General features: G+C 44.1%; 1 protein-coding gene and 1 non-coding gene across 2 annotated transcripts in view; both read right to left on the bottom strand.

The window, feature by feature from the left end:
* Positions 1-21,106, bottom strand: part of LOC137502672 (uncharacterized) — a 191,653-nt gene that overhangs the window by 39,853 nt on the left and 130,694 nt on the right. The window lies entirely within an intron of this gene.
* TRNAS-CGA (transfer RNA serine (anticodon CGA)) lies at positions 7,413-7,494 on the bottom strand. Its single transcript has one exon. It is a non-coding gene; the product is annotated as a tRNA-Ser (tRNA).

Consider the following 21,106-nt stretch of genomic DNA (forward strand, 5'->3'; position numbering starts at 1 on the left):
TCTGAGGTAAGCAAACGATTGTTGCGTCATTCATACGATGATCTAGATCTAGTTTATCTCACCTCTGATGTAAGGCTGCCAAGTGTTGCGAGAAGAGTGTGTACGTTGTGTTTGTTTCATTTAAGGAACTCCTCACCATTCGTGTGTATTTAGGTTATACAGGTTGTAGCGGTTAGGCTGCGGTGTTTAAGCCATGCCACGTAACAATGCTCCCTAAGGGAGTAACCTAACTATTTGTCCCCCATTACACTAGAAGGTAGTGATTTATAGTTATTTTCTAACTGTTAGGTTGCATTCTGCGTCGCCAAAACCTCTTCCCAGGAATAGTGTTTTCATCATAATTTTACTTACCATTTCCTTGTTTTTGAGCGAAGTAAACTCGTTGATTATGTCACTGAAGTCAGATTTTGATGATTTAGCGTATTCTACCGACAATACTCAAATGGAATAAAATACGAATTTTAGACAATCTCTCACTTTCAGAGCCGATACTCCAAACAAACGGAGTACTACAGGGTGATCCAAATAGCCCTTTACTTTTCATCCTGGCAGTAGAGGCAAGTATGAGAATAGCCCAAACGGAGGAACTAGTATTATATGCGAACGCCGACAATATAGTGATTGGATGAAAAGAGATCATAAAACTCTAAAAACAATAAACGACATGGAAGAATGGTGCTCCAAGCACAAGTTCGAAATTAATTAGAAATTAATAATTAGACAAGGAAGGAAGGCTCCAGCTTCGTCATAAGTCTTCATCAAGAGGACGAAAATAACGATCGTAAAAGATTTTAAATACCTATGAATTACGGTGCACACAAGCGCTAAATGCTTCACCAAGCATGTGACAGAGAAAACAACGCAAGCAGTACGAGCGATTTATGAAATACGCTACATCAAAATCCTCCGCTTAGAGACAGCAATGGCGCTCTTCAGAACTAAAATCACGCCTATACTAGTGTATGGGGTAGAAATCATATGGTCACACCTCACAGAAAAGAACCTGTCAGCACTAGAAAGCGTAAAAGCATCATACATCAAAAGAGCGGTCAGAGTATCGAAGGCTACAAGATCAAGACTCGTCTACCACCTCGTTCGAGAATCATTCCTCCCTCATTGAAGACCTCAGAACACGTTTGCATCTACCCAACATGAGAGCCTCAGAAAAACTGCTAGCATAACTCAACAAAAAAAGAAGATATACCTCCAGAATTCTATGGAACTGGGGCCATGGTAGATCGGACGTGGACAACATCTAAGTGCGAGATGTGGCACGCATTTACAAAATTGGTAGTACATGGTTCCCACCATATGGCTCATAGTCACGCAGGTTGCCCATAGGGAGTCAACTAAAAAACCTATACCAGGCCTCTTCGGAGGTCACACGCCATTATTACCATATTATTTGTACCAGCACATCTTACAATGAACCAACAGAGTCGTGTGAATGTAAACTATGTGGACATACGTGTGAATGCTACCACTTAGAACTCTGCAGCAAAAGAACAAAATCAATTAAAGACTATGCAAAACAAGGCGCAGGTGCGCAATTTTAGTGTATTCTACCTCTCGTATTTATGGCTATTTGGCTTCAATAAAAGTATTACGTTCCACCGACAAGATTGCTAAATTTGATAGTCTGCTTTCACCTATTCTTGACGTTATGAACCAACAACTCCCGCAATACAGTGACCCAAAAGGCCGTTAAGATTTGACGAGGCAATACTTCACGGAATATCGGAGGTCGAGAGGTAATAATTGATACTCATGACTGGCATGTCATGGAGTTTTATTGACACCAAAATATAGTACGCAAAATGACCAAAAGATGGCACTGGACAGCAACACGACAGGTACAAATGGCCACACATGACATGACATGACATGACATGACATGGGTTTTTATTGACACCAACAACTAAAGCACAAACAGGCCAACAGATGGCGCTGGACAGCAACACGTCAGTGATGCAGCGTGAGACCCGTATACGGTATAAAACGACCTGTCGTGAGAGAGGGAGTTAGATGCGCCTGCAATAGCGGCATGTCGATCTTATCAGAAAAGGCAGTCCGGCCCCGCGGTGTGGGGGACAACGCGTCCGCCTGTCACCCCACGGCCCCGGGTTCGATTTCCGGCCGGGTCAGGGTTTTTAAATTGTAATGATTAATATCTCTGGCCTGGGGACTGGGTGTTTGTGACGTCCTTAATCTTCCTTTCCTTTCCTCACACACAACATTCCACACTACCGCCATTCCAATTACACGCAGGTTCATACAATATGGCACCAGTAGGGGCCAAAGATCCACATGGGTCGACGGCCCGAACAAATAGCCTTTTAAAAAATCAGAAAAGGCACTGTTAGTGAAGTTTTATTTGCTTTATTTTGCTTCCAATAAAAAAGCATGTTATGCCAATAATGTTTGTCAGTTATTACCTCTCTACCTCCAATATTCCATGCAACATTGCCTTGTCAAATGTTAACGGACTTTTGGGCCACCCTGTATCTTTAATCAACTACAGAATGTTTATTCTTGAATTATTTTTAATTTCCAATCCAAATCTTACACCTTCTTTCTTTCTTTCTTTCTTTCTTTCTTTCTTGTGTTTATGGTCATTCTGGGGATCCCTTTGTGCCTGCACACTCTTGAGGGGGGGGGGGGATGGGGGAGTCTCGCCATCCCTTCGGTACGGCCCTGCTGCGAGGACATTATACAATAAGGTACCACGCGCTCGTTTTTTTTTTTTTTTAATAGACTGTACAATCTTCTGGATGAACGTTGTTCGAAGAGAATGAAACTATTAAAGGATATCGTTTGAAATTACCTCCTGTCTGTTCTAATAGCTAGTAAAAGGTAAATAGGTGTGGGCGAATTTTATGATGTGTAATTGTTAAGAGCCTTCGCGATCAGCGTTGTTTGAGAAGAAAGCCAGCGAGTAACTGGGTGGGCTGGACCGATAACAACATTTTAAATCTTACCTAGACGGTCACTTGGCATTGTAATGATAGCCTTTAAAGTTAGCTCCACATTAGCAAGTCACTTCCTCACAGACAGCCTATCTATTACACACTTAGTATCGGCTCTTAACAATACAAATAAACAGGTTTGAAACTTCTCTATCAAACGTATCTCCATTAGCTTCAAGAGGCAATTTCCCAAAATATTAAAACACTTATTTCTAATCAGGCAATCACAACGTATAATTAGACTAGAGGATTAGAGATGGTGGTTGTCTTGTAAGCCACGCCAGCGGATGCAGAGTGGATCTCGGCCCGCAAGTGGCCACGCCGGTTCGTGGCCCGACAGCTTCGCACCCCTACCAACCAACTGAACAGAGGAGGGGTGGCCACGGCTCTAACGTGGCTCTACGCCTCTACGCCTCTGAGAGGGGCTGGTCCCCACCGTCTGCTGTCCTGAGAATGGTTTTCCGTGTTGTTTTTTTGCTAGTTGCTTTACGGCGCAACGTTTCCTTGATTTTCCATTTACCTTCACTAAGGCGAATGCCGGGACAGTTTTAGTATAGACCACGGCCGCCATCCCTCTCACCTGTTCCGCACATCTCCTTCATCGTACCAATCTCCTGGCCTGAGAGACGGCGTCACCGTCTAGGAGGGCCGCTTCCATCTTCAGGGAAGTAATGAAAACATTTAGTAGTAGTAGTAGTAGTAGTAGTAGTAGTAGTAGTAGTAGTAGTAGTAGTAGTAGTAGTTGTTGTTGTTGTAAACCAGATATAATCAACTGGTCAAGTGGCGCCGACATCGGGGGAGGGGGAAAAAGAATTTTCTGCCCCCCGCCCAAAAGTGATCTTACCCCTAGAGGGACAGAGTGCCATTTCCCCTCCCCAAAAAATCTCCTCCTGGATGTTAAGTCCCCTTAAAAGGTGGAGTCTGGTAGTCTTCGGAGGCTGCTGAGACGTTAAAACTGGAGAAGGTGGCAGATGGTTTTATATCAATAAATGAGATTAGAAAGCGGACGTTTCTTCAGAGAACTACATTTCCCAATGGAGACTGTTCCGGCGGTACATCTGGTCGTAGAGCTTTTCACATTTCGTATCATGAAATACATAATCTACAGTACGATAATAGGAAATTTATTAAGGAAATGTAATTATGAAGCAAGTTTTAATTTTGTTACTTGTGATTATTTTTGATAGCTTCCTACATAAAACATTCCTTCAAAATATTTATGAATCAAGTTCTATGTTTCTGTCTACTTGTGAATATTATTGAGAACTCCGTACATAAGACTCGTTCAAGAATGTATTTAAGAAATAAGCTCTATTTACTGTTCTGTTTTTGTCCTCTTTGTGAATATTGTTATTATATAGGAATGTTTACATTAATAGTTGTTCCTCATTTCACACGCCTGTGTTCATGTTACTCATGCCCCCCCGCCCTTCCCCCCAATAACTACTCGAAGTCGGCGCGGCTGAACTTGTCTGCAGTTGTTTTGCACGCTGCGTCGACGGCTGAACACACGGTTATGTCTGTGCATTCGGGCGGAGACAGCCCATTTACTGCAGTGCACGGCGGCGAGTTCGTTGACAGAGCAAATAAAGCGAAGAATCATGCGGTGTCACTGGGACAGAAATTATTGTTAAGAGTTACGACAAATGGCCATTTATTCATTTTTATTAGTTTTACTAATTAATACTACCCAACGTGCGCTCCTGCGCTTCAATAAATAATGTAAAGGTAACGGTGTATTCTAACCGAAGGCAGGTCCGAACCTCGGCAGAGGTGTGCCTGAGCCGGAGTTTACGTACTGTGGGGTAGCCAGTTCCTTTCCGCTCCTCCATTCCCTTACCCCCCACCCCCCACCCCCCACCCCCAACAGCGCGTGGCAGCCCATCCAAATCTTGACCACGCTCAATGTTGCTTAACTTCGGAGATCTCACGATATCCGGTGTTTCAACACGGCTACGGCCGTTGGCGCTTCAATAAATAAAATGTGTTAATTACTGCTACTTTCTTTGATGTTATTAACAATCCTCTTCTCCTTCTTCTTCTTTCGTTTTGGCGGACTATGGACCACGTTAATTCGAATTCAGCCTCATCTGTTTCTGGGCTTTAATTCTCGTCCATTACTCCTTCATCCTTTCACTCTGCAGTCTCCTCCTTTCTTCTGTCCACGGAACGAACCATATAGCACAAGTTGATTTGGACTTATTTTACGGCCGTATGCCCTTCTTGACGTCAACCCTATGTGGAGGGATGTAATCACTATAGCATGTTTTTGAGGTGATTGCTAGTATGGAGTTTTGGGTGAATATGAAGAGGAGAGTGTTGAGACAAATACAATCACTCAGACCTCGAGCCAGAAGAATTAATCAAACGCAATTAAACTCCCCGACCCGGCCGGGAATCGACCCTGGGACCTTCTGAACCGAAGGCCTTAACGTTGACCATTCAGTCAAGGCGTCAGACTACTCACATACAGGTAGACCTCGTTACACGCGATAGTTGCGTTCTCCGGAATTGCCGCGCATACCGAATTCGTGTAAAGCGAAAGTCATTTTATATGTAAAATATAGGGTTAGGTTTCCGTTTACTCAAATAATAATTTTAAAATAGCAGAGATTCTTAGTATTTTTAGAAAAAAATAACCATTATTATGTTTCCGACATGCATTTTAATGTAAAGTTTTTACACTTACAAATTTAACACTGAAACACACAATAAAAACTATGCATACAAGCTCTTGGCTTTAGCTTGAAAGCAGCTTCAGAGAGAGGCATGTGTTGGTTGTGATGCTCAATCCAGTCCATTCTTTCCATCGCTTCCGAGCGAGAATTGGTTACTCTAGTCACACTTAAGTTAGTAGAAGATTGAGCAGGTTTACGAACTGATTCCGCGTCGTCACGAATAGTTCTCACAGTGGATTAACTAAGTCCCAAAGCACGCCGAGTATCAACAATACGCACACATTTCTCATAGAGATCTAAAAGTTCTAAATTTGTTTCTAATGAATACGACTTTGGTACACGCTTCTTTGCTTCGACAAGAACACTTTCTTTCCTGTTATCCCGCGTTTTAAATACGAAACCTGTCAAGTGCAATTTCACAGCTCTACTGACCGGAACTGACGATTCCCGTCTCGACAAACACTACAGAAGATGTGTGTAGATGAGCTTGGCCCGTTTTAACCTTGGCGCGCGACGCAGAATACGTTACAGAGCTCGGCACGCATGCCTGTACCCGCCTTAAGTCATTCTAACTTCCACGTATTGTTAAGAGATGGCAGCACTAGACTTAAAACCAAAATCGCGTATATGCGAAATCGCGGATAACGAATCCGCGTACAACGGGGTTTGCCTGCAATTTATTGTAAACCAACAAAATCATTTCTGAAATATAAATTGTTTAAACGTTTGAATTTTCCTTCGTCTCCTGTTTCTTCATAATAATAATAATAATAGGCAAATGGTACCTAACATAAGGCCTCTTCCTTGCCTGTCCGCCTGTCCCTTCCAATCTTCCCATCCCTCCACAAGACCCCTGTTCAGCATAGCAGGTGAGGCCGCCTGGGCGAGGTACTGGTCATTCTCCCCAGTTTCATCCCCCGACCCAGAGTCTGAAGCTCCAGGACACTGCCCTTGAGGCGGTAGAGGTGGGATCCGGCGGCCGTGGCCTTAAATTAGGTACCATCCCGGCATTTGCCTGGAGGAGAAGTGGGAAACCACGGAAAACCACTTCCACGATGGCTGAGGTGGGACTCGAATCTACCTCTACTCAGTTGACCTCCCGAAGCTGAGTGGACCCCGTTCCAGCCCTCGTACCACTTTTCAAATTTCGTGGCAGAGCCGGGAATCGAACCCGGGCCTCCAGGGGTGGCAGCTAATCACGCTAACCACTACACCACAATCATTTTGTTAATAATTAAATAATTAAATAAAGGAAAGAATTAGCTGAAAAGACAACAGGTCTAATACAAATTGCTTGTCTTAAATAATTCCTATAATTCCACGTTTCAGCCGGGTAAAATGGAATAAAAGTGTTCAGGGGGCGCCCCTCCCACGCCCCTCTCCCTCCGAGTAAACAAATCACGTTTTCAACTTTCTCGGTCTTTTTTGCTTAACTACCTCCCTCCCCCCCCCCCCCCCCCCCCAGCTCATCACAGCTTGGGAGCTACCCAGGTTCGTTTTGGTTTTCGCCGGGGGTTTTTAAGTCCCGTGACGTCATGCGAATTTTCTTTAAATGAAAATCTCAACCATGATTGACCGGAACTCAACCCTCATCCTTATGGTTAGGAAGCTAGCAGCTAAGCCATCGAGATAATCGAACTACGAAGATGCCCCTCTAATTTAACATTTATGAAGTATTTACTAATGAAAGTAGTAAACCAATGCTTACAATACCTTGATATTTCTAATAATTAACTCGTAACAATTAAATTCACTTGGTAAAAATACTCGCTGCGGACAGGATTCGAACCTGTGCGGGCATAGCCCATTGGATTTCGAGTCCAACTCCTTAACCACTCGGACACCGCAGCGCCAGCGTAAGCAAGTCACTACACCATTACTTAAACTAGATATGTACGGCAAAAGCGGGAAATTACGACAGAAAGGTTTGGAAGTAGGTTGATACTGGTAGTACAGACCGTACTAAGACTTGACTAAGGACTTTTAAATTTACTAGCATACGTCTGGAAAGAACCTGTATATTTTCTTGCAGGTATTTAGCTGTATGAAAAAAGCATAACTGACAAATAAGAGGTATTGGTTGTAATTCCGCAACCCGGTTGCATCCATCAGTCTTACAAGCAGAGTTGGAAAGTAACTGAGTATTACGAATTACTCGTAACGATTATATTCTTAATCATTTTTACTTGTAATCGTTACTTTTAACAAAAAGTAATTTTGTAGGTGTAATTTACTTCTTGAAATAAAACTGTAGGTCAAATCTCCAGTTCTTCCACAGACATTCCAACGATGTTACACAGGTATTTACCCCCTTTGGGTGGAGGCGTTTGAATAACACTCACAGTATCCTCTGTCTGTCGTAAGAGGCGACTAAAAGGGGCCCCTGTGGCTCTGAACTTGGGAGCGTGGGTTGGCTGAGTTCTGCCAATGCTTGCATTTACTTGTGCTAGGTCCGTCACTTCCTATCCGACCTCCCTTGGTCAACTCTCGTTCTTTTCCGACCCCGAGCATGCGAGACCTAGGGAGTCTTTCATTTTCACGCCCTTCGTGGACGCTCTCTTTCTTTCGTCGATACCTTCATTTTTCGAAGTGTCGGATCCCTTCCATTTTTCTCTGATTAGTGTTACATAGAGAATGGTTGCCTAGTTTCTCTTAAAACAATAATCATCACCATCTAACACAGGTAATTCTTCAAGTGCCTTTTCAGTAACTGCAAAGATGCACCTTACCCCTTAAGACATCGAGGATTAGCGGTGAGTATTTTAAGAACTAATTAATTTATTTGTAAAGTAAACGGAAAAATCATTTCAAACGCTAAAAGTCATTAACAGAATGTAAATAAAAATGGTGCGAAAATGATAATTTCGAAAATTCCAAGGTATCATGTTTAGCCTCACCTTGTAGATGATAACCTCTATGCTAAAAGAACACACACACACAAAATGAAGTAATATCTTCCACCACAGATGAAAGAACTACCTCCAGAAAAATTGTGTAAAGAGGTAAAAAGGATGTATATATATAATGAAACCTTCCGTACATAATATAATTTTTCTACTGTGTGAATTTTCAGTATGAGTGAGAGGACGGATGAAAGTTTATGTAATCCCGAGTGAGTGAGACTGTACTGTATGTGGGTATGAGTGAGCCGACCTAGCTAAAGTATATGTGGGGATGAGAGAGAGAGAGAGAGTGTGGGCGGGGGGGGGGGGGGGGGGGGGGCGGACCCTTGTGGTCAACCTGTACTACTATCTCTGGTTTGAGGGTGGTTGTAGACGGAAAGGCACATTCCTTACCGTGCTCCTCGCTTATCTGTGCATAAACGATGACGTCATCTCCATGCGGATGCGTATAGTCTTAAGGTTCGTAGCAAAATCTCCAGTGTGCTCCCTGGCATTGTCAGTCGAATCGAACAGCTGTCAGTGTAACGGAGCTTCGATATAAGTCGAATGCTTTCGATCGATTGACAAAATCAGGGATCCATGAGTGCGTGTATATGCGTTACAACTGGGTGTTCACGTGCTCATGTGCTCCTCAGAGCCTACCGCCACTGGTCTTGAACCTCGTTTCTTAAGCAACTTAAGTACAACAATAGCTGCAGCGATGCGTTTCCTTCGGTCGGACATGTCTACATCTCAGTCTGCACTAGCTAGAATTCTGCCTGACGATCAGGCCAGTGTACAGGGAGAGTATAGACATAGCGGTCTAGCTAGTGCTACCCCAGCGATACTCTTTACTTCCGCTCCATCGAGAGTAAATTCTCCCGTTGTGTGCACGCACCAGTAGATTAGGTTAGCTAGAGACAGCCCAGTTTAGCTATATATTTCTCTACAGTGTACAGGCGCCTTAAGGAAGAGTCTGAAATTGTTCATACAGTTGGACTGGGGAATTTAAGATTTCGATACATAACGGTGCATTATCCAATGTAAGTGTCGTGCATCTTCTGTCCTCGAGGCGAAGTCGTACGAGTTCCACCCGCAATCTCACAACTTCGAAGCGCGGAACAACGACCACGGAGACTCTAGTTGAGTCTGGCATACCAGGCGAGTTGGCTACACGGTTCGGGTCACGTAGCTGTGAGCCTGCATGATGGGAGATAGCGGGATCGAACACCACCGTCGGCAGCCCTTGAAAGATGGTATTTCGGTTGTTTCCCATTATCACACCAGGAAAATGCTACGTCTGAGAGATGGTCACTTCTTTCGCAATCCTAGTTCTTTCTTATCCCAACGTCGCCAACATATTTCAGTCAGTGCGACGTTAAAACACTTCAAAAAAATATGTTTTTCTTATTTGTGTCAGGCTCCTTCCTGTATAAACTTATGTTCTCCAATCCCGATGGAATTACACTAGTGATAGAATCTTTCCGGGTCTTTAATGTCTCTTTATTTTCTTTCGCCGATACCTTCAATGTTCGAAGGACCAGAATTTCCCTCTACCTCCTATGATTAAGGTTAAGAGATTATCTCGTTATACTTTACCTTAAAACCATAATTACCATCACAACCACTATCGTCGTATTATTCTCCTGAAGTTAAACGGGAGACCATGGAATCCATCTGGAGAATAGTGCTAGTTAAACATACCTATCATCATCATCATCATCTGTTTACCCTCCAGGTTTGGCTTTTCCCTCGGACTCAGCGAGGGATCCCACCTCTACCGCCTCGAGGGCAGTGTCCTGGAGCTTCAGACTCTTGGTCGGGGGATACAACTGGGGAGAATGACCAGTACCTCGCCCAGGTGACCTCACCTGCTATGCTGAACAGGGGCCTTGTGGAGGGATGAGAAGATTGGAAGGGATAGGCAAGGAAGAGGGAAGGAAGCGGTCGTGGCCTTAAGTTAGGTACCATCCCGGCATTTTCCTGGAGGAGAAGTGGGAAACCACGGAAAACCACTTCCAGGATGGCTGAGGTGGGAATCGAACCCACCTCTACTCAGTTGACCTCCCGAGGCTGAGTGGACCCCGTTCCAGCCCTCGTACCACTTTTCAAATTTCGTGGCAGAGCCGGGAATCGAACCCGGGCCTCCGGGGGTGGCAGCTAATCACGCTAACCACTACACCACAGAGGCGGAAACATACCTATTATAACTAAATATATATAAAATTACAATTGTATTTGTTTTTTTGTTTTTCTGTTTTTCACCCATGAACTTGGTATGGACATGTTGAGAGGATGGAAGAAGGAAGGATACCGAAGCGGACAATGGAAATCCAGATAGAAGGACAGCAAGAGGGAAAGCCAGACTAAGAAGTTTAAAAAGGATCAAGAATGGTATAATTAGAAGAAGCCTGCACTGGAACACAGAATAATGGTGACTGGACAGAGGATGGGGAAATGTACTACAAACATCCCACACCGACGGAAGCTGGGCGAGGAAAAATGATTAGAATATTATATTATATTATATTATATTATATTATATTATATTATATTATATTATATTATATTATATTATATTATATTATATTATATTATATTATATTTATTTATTTATTTATTTATTTATTTATTTATTTATTCCGTTTATCGTCCAGGTTTCATTTCTCCCTCCAGACTCGGTGAAGTAAGCGTGAGACAATTGGTCGGGGATAAAACTGGCAAAGAGGATCAGTACCTCGCCCAGGCGGTCTCACCTGCTATGCTGAACTGGGGCCTTGTGGGAGAAGGGAAGCTTGGAAAGAATAGGCGAGGAAGATGGAAGGAAGCGGCCGTGGCCTTAAGTTAGGTGCTATCCCGGCATTTGTCTGGAGAAGAAGTGGGAAACTACGGAAAAACACTTCCAGGATGGCTGAGGTGAAAATCGAACCCCACTCTACTTACTTGACATCCGGAGGCTGAGTGGACTCAGTTCCAGTCCTCGTACAACTTTCCAAATTTCGTGGCAGAGCCGGGAATCAAACCTGGCCCTCCAGGCGTGCAGCTAATCACACTAACCGCTACACCACAGAGCGGGACATTTTTATTAGTTAACTGTTTTGCCTCATACTTCGTTTTCATCTGGGATTAGGTACATAAAAGTAGAAAACGAGTTCAGTTCAATTTGTGTCTATCTGGTTGGGTTGGTTGGTTGATTCAAGAAATACTTATAATAGATGAGGAAAAATTAAATGTATTTATTAAGAAAAAATGAGAAGGCAAACCGATTTCGAAGATGGTACAAATAACTAGGAATGATTTTTTTTTCTAGTTCCTTTACGTCGCACCGACACAGAGAGGTCTTATGGCGACGATGGGACAGGGAAAGGCTAGGAGTGGGAAGGAAGCGGCCGTGGCCGTAATTAAGGTACACTACCGGGCGAGTTGGCCGTGCGCGTAGAGGCGCGCGGCTGTGAGCTTGAATCCGGGAGATAGTAGGTTCGAATCCCACTATCGGCAGCCCTGAAGATGGTTTTCCGTGGTTTCCCATTTTCACACCAGGAAAATGCTGGGACTGTACCTTAATTAAGGCCACGGCCGCTTCCTTCCAACTCCTAGGCCATTCCTATCCCATCGTCGCCATAAGACCTATCTTGTCGGTGCGACGTAAAACCCCTAGCAAAAAATAATAATAATAATAAGGTACAGCCCCAACATTTGCCTGGTGTGAAAATGGGAAACCACGGAAAACCATTTTCAGGGCTGCCGACAGTGGGGTTCGAACCTACTAACTCAGGAATGATTTTAAAGCAGAACCCATGTTTGAGGACTCCAGTCAATGTCTGCAACGGCTTTTAATATCTGTAGTGAAATTATTGTATCAGATATAGGAACAGCCAGCAAAGCCTCCGTGGTTCAAATTCCGGTCACTCCATGTGAGATCTGTACTCGAAAATGCGGAGGCGGGACAGTGTTCTTCTCCGGGTACTTCGGTTTTCCCTGTCATCATTCATTCCAGCAACACTCTCCAATGTAATTTCGTTTCATCTGTAAGTCATAAACCATTGCCGCAGAAGAGTGCGACAGGCTTTGGCAGCCGGCAAAATTCCTATCCTCGCCGCTAGACGGGGACTTCATTCATTCCATCCCTGACCCGGTCAAATGCCTGGAAACAGGCCGTGAATTTTCATAAGAGTAACCAGTCATGTAAGAATGCATATCATCCCAATGAGAAATCAGCAATGGAATTTAAGAAAATAACGTACCCAGCAAACCTGCGTGCTTTAAATAATGGCTTCATTATTATAAAATTAGACAATTATCTGAATTTCTCTGTAATTATGTTCTACAGTTTGATCTCAAGATTCTAGACATTTCATCAATAGGGTGTGATTCGCTTCTTCTCGAGATTAAATACGACACGTGTGTAGAAATCACAAAGGTCCAGCTAGGACTAGAGTCAGGCACATAGTTTTTTCTTCTAAAATCAGACTCTCTTGTTTAACTCTTGTTCTCTTCCGACCCTGACGTTGATAGGTTTCCGACGGGTTCCATGTCTTTAATCCATACCATAATTCTCCGAGGGGTCAGTTCTTTTCTTTCCTTCTTCAATCGGCGATGTAAGGCTTTAAGCATCACGCTCATTATTCCTTAAAACAATAACCATCAATTCAAAGCAACTCAATGACACTATGAAGAGTATAACTTCCATATGTTCTTGCATAAAATGACGCAGATCTACCTCTCTAGAGTAGTGGTTATTATGATTAACTGCCACCCCTGGAGGTCCGCGCTCGATTCCCGGCACTGAGACGGAATTTGAAAAGTGGTACGAGGGCTGGAACGAAGTCCACAAAGCCTCGGGAGGTCAACTGAATAGAGGAGGTTCGATTCCCACCTCAGCCATCCTCGCGGTAGTTCTCCGCGGTTTCCCACTTCTCCTCCAGGCAAATGCCGGGATGGTACCTAACTTAAGGCCATGGCCACTTCCTTCCCTCTTCCTTGTATATCCCTTCTAATCTTCCCATCGTCCCCCTCCCCCCCACCACCCAGGCCCCTGTTCTGCACACCAGGTGAGGCCGCCTGGGCGAGATACTGGTCCTCACCTTCAGTTGTATTCCCGGCCAAATGTCTCACGCTCCAGGACACTGCCCTTGAGGCAGTACAGGTGGGTTCCCTCGCTAAGTCGAGGGAAAAATCAAACATGGACGGTAAGCGGACTTTAGAAAGAAAGAAAGAAAGAAAGAAAGAAAGAAAGAAAGAAAATGGCGCAGGATATTTACCATAGTCCGCCTCTGTGGTGTAGTTGAGGCCCGGGTTCGATTCCCTGCTCGGCCACGAAATTGGAAAAATGGTAATACGAGGGATGGAACGGAGTCCACTCAGCCTGAGTAGAGAGGGGGTTCTCCTCCAGGCAAATAAAGGGATGGTACCTAACGTTAAGGCCATGGTCGCTTCCTTTGCTCTTCCTTATCTCTCCCTTCCAATCTTCCCATCCGCCACAAGCCCCCCCCCCCCCCCCCCGCCTCCTGTTCAGCCTAGCAAGTGGGGACGCCTGGGCGAGTTACCGGTCCTCCTCCCCGGTTTCATCCCCAACCCAAGGTCTGACGCTCCAGAACGCTGCCCTCGAGTGCACTTACCGTCTATGATAGGTTTTTCCCTAGACCCAACTCTACCGCCTCAAGGGCATGTATCAAAATAGTTGACCTGTACACATATCATTACACTTAATTACATTAAATGGGTCGGAGGATAAAACTGAGAAGGAGGACTAGTATCTCGCCCAGGCGCCCTGATTTGCTATGCTGAACAGGGGCTTGTGCGTGAATGGGAAGAGATAGATAAGGTTTTCTTTCTATAGGAAGAAATGGTTTAAGCTAAAGAATACAGTATTTTACATTTCACCGGTGTTTTGAATTAAGTTGTAATATATATGAACAAATATCACGGAAATGCATCTAGTATAAGCACAGACAATGAGAAATGTTTTAGCTTATAGCGGCTTAAATCTACGTTAAACAAAAACATGCTCTTTCAGACTATCATATGGAAGAGAACATTAATACGAGAGACAGTATAGCTTCAATGACGTTGAAGAAACAACGAGATCTTTCGGTTTGTACTATATCCGCATTGTTACTGTAAACAGCCATTCCGTTTCACATCATTTCACGCACATTCAGCGCTCTGGTAGCAAGATCTGGAATCTACAGGCAACAAAGTCCTATTGATCCAACGCCACCTAGTTGTTTGTTCCTTCCGGTATGTGCTGCACTCACGCAGCAACGATTCAAACCTGTTCCCTGCTCGATAGTACGACCCTCTATTGGAAAATCGAATAACTCGTAGCTCAGTACAGTCAACATGTTCTCACCGCTAATAGGTTGCGCCAACACCTCCTAGATAATAAGGCCTAACAACAGCGTAGTGACGTCACGCTACGGAGGCGATGGCAATGCAGAGAAACGCGGAACATAGTTAAACACAGACATGATTTTAATATTTTTTGCCAATGGAATAATTTATTTACTAACAAATAGCGTTTCAAATTTGAAGGATATTGAATTATACTGTCGTTATTACCGTATTTTAGTGACTCTGCCATTAAAGATAAACAGCAGACAGTTGTAAAACACGACATCATTTTGCAATGTTAACTCACTTAGGCCGAATTGCTAACATCACAACAGAATGTTACAAACATATTTCAATTTAAATAGGCATTACGTGATCTTAAAAGAAAACTAACACGTATAATATTAGCATAGGCCTAACATCTAAGCTGATGTAGCATCACTGGCAGTATATGCACATGAGCCTACAATGTTTCCTCCCTTGAAGTTCATGTATGGTTATGAGAATTTCACCTACCATCGATGTTACTAATTTGTAATTCTGTTCGAAACCTTTATGTATTCCAGAAAGTATGTAAGTTTCTAACCTAATATTGGACTACCATTCGGACTGGAGCCTACTCTTTTAAAAGTATTGACATATTGTGGCAACATTAAATTGCTACTGTCTCATAAATTTGTAAAAATAGCACGGCGCAACAGCCCTGAAGGGCTTGGCCTTGATCCTGCTCAGCCCCAAGGCCTGCAGATTACGAGGTGTCTTGGGTTCCGCAGGACGAATCCTTTCAGCCGTTATTCTTGGCTTTCTAGACCTGGGCCGCTATCTCACCGTCAGATAGCTCGCAAATATAAGCACGCAGGCTGAGTGGACCTCAAACCAGCCCTCAGATCTAGGTAAAAATCCCTGACTTGGCCTGGAATCGAACCGGGGCCTCCGGGTAAGAGGCAGGCATTATATCCCCTCACCACGGGGTCGGCCATAAATTTGTAAACATGAGGAGATATCAGACAGAAGGTTGAACAAATAACAAGAAAATCATGCACATACTCCTTTATGAACTAAGAAATATTTTGACTATGGCTATTAAATTAACTGTGGGGACATCATCCTCGGTGTCCAATTCACCAACTAGGACTAGAATTAACTTATTTATTGAATCTTTCTACACATTGTTACACTCATTTCTTGTGATGCAGCTATGATGTTTTGTAACTAAAGAATATACCGCATTTGTATTAGTAATTTTGTCCACATATTCATTAGAAATATTTTTTACTTTAATAAAACCCGTTTAGAATAAAGGCCATGTCTTATAAGATGATTACATATGCCATGCAGTATGGTTGCCTTGATGTATCGACGTACAGAAAAATTACTTACGTTCCCTTCATCACAGTACAACAACCATCAGGTAACAAAGTGTTTATTGTACTTTTCAGCTGTGTTGAAATTCTGTGTAAGAGATATGTACTATCTTCAATGGCTCTCTTTATTGCTCCTTTCTATTCTACATTTTTGCCTGGTTCTTTTAACTACTCCTCTTCCAAGACCATGATTGTCAGAGACAGCAGTGGCTTATATCTTTTCCAACTGCCCATCATATTTATAGTCACATTCTGGCAGGATCAGTACCAGTTACTTCCCATAAAATATCACCGACTTTGAAATGTCTGTGGCATACCTGTAAAATAATGTATCACCGTGAGCGAAATTCGTGCATTTACAGAGTGAATCGGCCTACACCAGCAGCTCCTGTAGGTGGTATGTTTTAATGCGTATAATAATAATAATAATAATAATAATAATAATAATAATAATAATAATAATAATAATAATAATAATAATAATAATAATAATAATAATAATAATAATAATACCGTTGAAATAATGTATCCCATGATTGTGATCTAACATAACCTTATATCATTGAAGAGTAAATATGCCTACATATCACCAGCTGTTGCATGTAGTTAAATACGTCATAGGCCTATACTCATTATGATTGTGTGAGAATGTAATAATAATAATAGTTACTCACCATTGAGTTATTAGTAAATCTGTAGTCTTGTCTTGGAATTGCACGTAAACATATCTGCCGCATAACCTCGTCTTTCGTAAACATAATGCATGCACTTGGTTATCACTGCCGGAATTCTCCTTAAAGTTGAGTACGCAACACATCAGTACCATTACGTACAACGGTATTAACAATTGGCACCATTAAACGAATTAAAACTCTTCTAATTTCAGCGTTACATGGCCAAACTCATTGCTGTGTTATTACTGAAAAGGTTCAAGCTTGCCTCCCGATTTTGACGTCACAGTATATTCCCAGAACAGTTGTGAGGCCTTATATATCTAGGAGGTGTTGGTTGCGCGCGCTTTCTTCAGCTGATAGCATTCGCGCTTCAGAATACGATGTTTCTTTTGAACGTGATGATGCATGCTTGTTGTTTAAAGGGACCTAAAGTCTAGGTTTAATAATTCAACCGTTAGATGTTAGAAAGTCCGCCTCTGTGGTGAGCGTGATTAGCTGCCACCCCCGGAGGTCCGGGTTCGATTCCCGGCTCTGCCACGAAATTTGAAAAAGTGGTACGAGGGCTGGAACGGGGTCCACTCAGCCTCGGGAGGTCAACTGAGTAGAGGTGGGTTCGATTCCCACCTCAGCCATCCTGGAAGTGGTTTTCCGTGGTTTCCCACTTCTCCTCCAGGCAAATGCCGGGATGGTACCTAACTTAAGGCCACGGCCGCTTCCTTCCCTCTTTCTTGCCTGTCCCATCCAATCGCCCCATCCCTCCACAAGGCCCCTGTTCAGCATAGTAGGTGAGGCCGCCTGGGCGAGGTACTGGTCATTCTCCCCAGTTGTATCCCCCGACCCAAAAGTCTGAAAGCCGGGCTGAGTGGCTCAGACGGTTAAGGCGCTGGCCTTCTAACCCCAACTTGGCAGGTTCGATCCTGGCTCAGTCCGGTGGTATTTGAAGGTGCTCAAATACGACAGCCCCGTGTCGGTAGATTTACTGGCACGTAAAAGAACTCCTGAGGGACTAAATTCCGGCACCTCGGCGTCTCCGAAGACCTTAAAAAGTAGTTAGTGGGACGTAGAGCAAATAACATTATTATTATTATTATTATTATTATTATTATTATTATTATTATTATTATTATTATTATTATTATTATTATTATTATTAAAAGTCTGAAACTCCAGGACACTGCCCTTCAGGCGGTAGAGGTGGGATCCCTCGCTTAGTCCGAGGGAAAAACCGACCCTGGAGGATAAACAGATTAAGAAGAAGAAGAAGAAGAAGAAGAAGAAGAAGAAGAAGAAGAAGATGTTAGAAATTGGTACGAGGGCTGGAACGGGGTCCACTCAGCCCCGGGAGGTCAACTGAGTAGAGGTCGGTTCGATTCCCACCTCAGCCATCCTCGAAGTGGTTTTCCGTGGTTTCCCACTTCTCCTCCAGGCAAATGCCGGGATGGTACCTAACTTAAGGCCACGGTCGCTTCCTTCCCTCTTCCTTGTCTATCCCTTCCAATCATCCCATTCCCCACCAAGGCCCCGGATCAGCATACCAGGTGAGGCAGCCTGGGCGAGGTACTGCTCATCCTCCCCAGTTGTATCCCCCGACCCAATGTCTCACGCTCCAGGACACTGTCATTGAGGCGGTAGAGGTGGGATCCCTCGCTGAGTCCGAGGGGAAAGCCAACCCTGGAGGGTAAGCAGATTAAGAAAGAAAAAGGTGTTAGATGTTTTTAAATAAAAGCAAAATAGAAACATTATTAACACACATCGTTTTTCATATATTGCATCAATTACATTATTTTATTTTTAATTACGGTATGTCGTTTTTGTCAGTGCTTTAGATACAGGGTTGGTGGATGGTATAAATAATACTAAAACAAAATAAAAACCATATTATATTTTTAAAACTAATTTTTCCTTTCATTTCCTTATAGACATAGAGCTACCGAATAAAATGTCCTCTGTAAAGTGGTTAGTGTGATTAGCTGCCATTCTCTGAGGCCCGGGTTCGATATTCGGCTCTGCCGCGACATTTGAGAAAGTTATACGAGGCTAGAATTTGGTTCACTCAGCCTCGGGAGTTCAAATGAATAGAGGGAGCTTCGATTTCCACCTCAGCCATCCTCGAAATGGTTTTCCGTGGTTTCCTACTTCTCCTCCAGGAAAATGCCGGGATGGTACCTAACTTAAGACCACAGCCACTTCCTTGCCTATCCCTTCCGATCTCCTCATCCCCCCACAAGGCCGTATAGTGGGTGAGGTCGCCTGGGTGAGGTACTGGTCCTCCTCCCCATTGTATCCCCCGACCCAAAGTTCAAGCTCCAGGACACTGCCCTTGAGGCGGTAGAGGTGGGATCCTTCACTGAGTCCGAGGGAAAAGCCAACCCTGGAGGGTAAACGGATTAAGAAAGAAAGGTCTAAATACACTGACTTAAATAAATACTCCTACATCCTCACGGAAGGGTAGAGAAAGGCGGAGACGAAAATGGTGGGGGGGGGGGGCATACAATTAGCTTTACGTCGCACCGACACCATAGCCCTTATAGGTACGATGGGATAGGAAAGGGCTAGGAGTGGGAAGGAAGTGACCGTGACAGTGGGATTCGAACCCACAATCTCGCAAACGCAAGCTGACAACTAAGATACTCAAACCACGCAGCCAATCGTTCGGTGGGGGAGAATACCCAAAGACAGGGGAAGAACGGCATGCACCGGCTCGGGGACGCACTCCCAGTCTCTCAACTCATGAGGCGGTAGGGACAGACAGGTGTGTCGTAATACGCGTGTTAGTGGGAGCGACGGAGGAGTGAGGGCGGGAATGATGTAGTCCACCATTCTTTGGACATTCCGCCCGCCCGCAATTGGTTGAATATAATAATATTGGTTTTTCTTTCTTTCTTTCTTTCTTTCTTTCTTTCTCCGTTTACCGTCCAGGGTTGCCTTTCTCCTCGGAGTCAGCGAGGGATCCCACCTCTACCGCCTCAAAGGCAGTGTGCTAGAGCGTGAGACTTTGGTTCGGGGATACAACTGGAAAGGAGGACCAGTACCTCGCCCAGGCGACCTCACCTGCTATGCTGAGCAGGGCCTTGTTGGGGGGGGGGGGGGAAGATTGGAAGGGACAGACAAGGAAAAGAGAAGGAAGCGGCCGTGGCCTTAAGTTAGGTACCATCCCGGCATTTTCCTGGAGAAGTGGAAGCCCACAGAAAACTTCTTCGAGGATGGCTGAGGTGGGAATCGAACCCTTCTACTCAGTTGACCTCCCGAGGCTGAGAAGACCGCCGTTCAAGCTCTCGTACCACTTTTCAAATTTCGTGGCAGAACCGGAAATAGAACCCGGACCTCCGGACGTGGCAGCTAATTACACTAACCACTACACCACAGGCTATTGGTTTTTACGTCTCACTAACTACTCTTTTGACGGTTTTGGAGACTACAAGGTGCCAGAAATTTGTCACGCAATAGTTATTTTACGTGTCAGTAAATGTACCGACACGAAGCTGACGTATTTGCGCACCTTCAAATACCACAGGCTGCCTAAGCCAGGGTCGAACCTGCCAAGTTGGAGTCAAAGGACCAGCGCCTTAACCATCTGAGCTACACAGCCCGGCAAATTTAGTTGAATACCCCTGTTGTCTGCTAAAAGTAGTTGAAGGTGATGTGTATACTACACCACTCCCATGCATTTAAGGGTTAAAGAATGCCATTAAATCAAAACTATGGACATTATATAGGTAAATATTCAACTGGTGGACAGGCCTTGTTTTCCTCGGCAGATAATTCGTTTTCTTTACACTCCCCACGACACTACGGTGTCAGGGCCGGATTAAAGGGGGGGGGGGGGCTAAAGGGACTGCAGCCCCGGGCCCCACGTGCCAGGGGGCCCCGGCCCTTGGCCGAACCTAGAATTGTATAAAAAGGCCTGCTGCTCCACCCCCGTGCATGTATATGAATATTTACACTCGCAAAATATCGAACACGCACACTTCCTTCCTTCCTTCCTTCCTTCCTTCCTTCCTTCCTTCCTTCCTTCCTTCTTATCAGCTGTCCGCGTTAGTATATCATCACTGCTAGAATCAATTACCGTCCGGAGACAAGAATCCTCACTACTTACGCACTGTAATTATTGTAAAGGTTATTGTTGAAGAAAATTTAAATCTGGCAGCTTGCGAGTAATTATTGTAAAGGTTATTGTTGAAGAAAATTTAAATCTGGCAGTTTGCGAGT

The sequence above is a fragment of the Anabrus simplex genome, chromosome 11, assembly GCF_040414725.1.
Source record: "Anabrus simplex isolate iqAnaSimp1 chromosome 11, ASM4041472v1, whole genome shotgun sequence".
In the NCBI taxonomy this organism is placed as follows: domain Eukaryota; kingdom Metazoa; phylum Arthropoda; class Insecta; order Orthoptera; family Tettigoniidae; genus Anabrus; species Anabrus simplex.